Source organism: Drosophila melanogaster, chromosome Y, assembly GCF_000001215.4.
Source record: "Drosophila melanogaster chromosome Y".
In the NCBI taxonomy this organism is placed as follows: domain Eukaryota; kingdom Metazoa; phylum Arthropoda; class Insecta; order Diptera; family Drosophilidae; genus Drosophila; species Drosophila melanogaster.
In genome coordinates, this window is record NC_024512.1 from 973858 (window position 1) to 976078 (window position 2221).

The following is a 2221-nucleotide window of genomic DNA, read 5'->3' on the forward strand; positions in this document are numbered from 1 at the left end:
GTTTATAATTTAAAATTGAAATTATTATGCAAAAACATTGAACTGGAAGCCTCAGGAGCTATCGCAGGTAGGTGTAAGTTGTTTTTGGCTGTGGTTTGTTGCGGCCGCTGGATGCGCGCCACTTGAAACTTGTTTGTCCGGCTGACGTAGCAGGTAATTTGTTCGGGATAGTAGTATCCAGCGCCGCTCTCATTTGGTGGTAATCTTTTCCACTATTAGTGGTAGTTCTTTGCAATTGTTTAATGGCTTCGTTTAAATTGCTGGGACACTTCCCTGGTCGTCAGGAAGAAGAATTGTGAAGGGTCCCGCGCAGCCGTCATTACATTTTTTTGAGCTGTTTGCATTATTTGGTGTTGAAATCTGCCCCGTTGTGGCAGAGGAGTCGTCAATGGAAATAGCTGGTCGTTCACCGAGAGTTGCCAGCAGCGCCGCATCTTGTGGCCATTGCATCGGGATTGGCAGCTTGGAGCCGCCGGATTAGGATTTGTTGCCGAGTACCGCCGCAACGATTGGGGCCATGGAAATGAATGTAAAATTATAATTAGGTAAGTATTACATTTGTTATTCGTCTTTATGCTTGCATTAATTATTTTTTCAGTTACATTAGGTGGAAGCTAATTTGGCGGTAAGTATTTTATTTGTTTTTATGATTGCAATAATTTTTGTTTTTTCGTTACATTAGGTAATTTGGAGGTATTTTATTTGTTTTTATGATTGCATTGATTTTTGTTTTTGGGGTACATTATGTAAGAGCTAATTCGGAGGCCCCATTTTTTTGGGCCGTCGCAGCTGAAGTGCCGCGGTTTTGGAGTCGTCGGCAATTAGATAAGTATTATGTTTTAAATATATATTTCACAGTATTAGCTTGTGTTGTGTCTTTCAGTATTTGCAGTCTTGGAAGAAGGAATTGCGTGCGTGTCGTCAGCAGGATGGAGTCGCATATTAGCATCTGCTAGTTTGCCTGTCTGGTTTGGTATTTTATGTGTGTCCTTGGTTAACTTTGTATCACATTCTTATTAAATTTTCTTTCTTTACAGGTTAGCGGAAATTCGTTGAAAATACGATACCGAGGAAAAATATATTTTTTGGGGACGGATTTTGCAGCTTTTTAATGTGGCATCAGCTCCGCGCTAGTGATCCTTATAAAGGCAGTGGCATCAGGAGATGGAGATGGCATCATAAGATTGTCAGTTTTATGTAGTTATAATTGGTAAAGTTGGCGATTTTAATTTGCGTTTGCGGGGCCCGTATCCTGTTTTCGGTTGCGTGGGATTTGCTGTGGTCAAGGAGGTAAGTGCGTTATTTGATTGTTATGTTTATTTATATTTATTTACAATTGCTGATTTACTAACTAAGCCGTTACCATCTGCAAGATTCATTACATTGAGAAGTGGACTTGGACTCTCAGAATGAATTAAAACATTATATGCTTAGATTGAAATGAAGAGGAAACAGACTGAACTGGGGCTCGTGATATAAAGTATCATTAAATTAAATTTAATTAAGTTTATTGATAATTTTGAGGTTCTTACAAAGATGAATAATATTAGTTTTTAGTTAAAATTGTTTGCAAAACTGAATTTATGTAAATAATATGTTCAATTGATCTGGTTGGGTTTTACTGGGTTTCCCACCTGGTTTCCCACACCTCGCAGCAAATGGTGGATCAAAATTATTTCCAGAAGTTATGTAATGTAACTTTTGAGGTGGCGTGTTGGAAAGTATGTACACATGTATGCAAAAGTCCCACGGCTTACATATACTCCTGCATAGCAGAGAGGAGCTGCTGGGGTCTCAAGTTCGGCAGCTGCACTAAGAACATGTGCCGGGAAGGTGGTCCCGAACATGGCTCCGTCCAGTTGGATCGCGGCACGAAGACGTTGATATAGCGAGGGCTGTAGATCTTCACGTTGGACTTTCCCCACTCGTCGCTGAGGCCCACTGGCAGGGTTTTCTGCCAGTTACAGGAGATCTTTGGACATAATTCTCATACTTAAGGCGCATATCATTCACGCCACGCTTCGACACTATGTATCGGGCGTGAATCATGCCGTACAGCTTTTCCTCATCTCCGGAGACCCAGTCCATAGAACGGTCGAACACCAGATTCAGGAACACGTCCAGTGTCTGGGGGAATAACTCTAGGCCCGTCCGGTTGAACGGGTCCTGAATGTTCGATAGGCACGCGGCAGAGGAACTCGTTGCCCTTGATCCCGAGGAA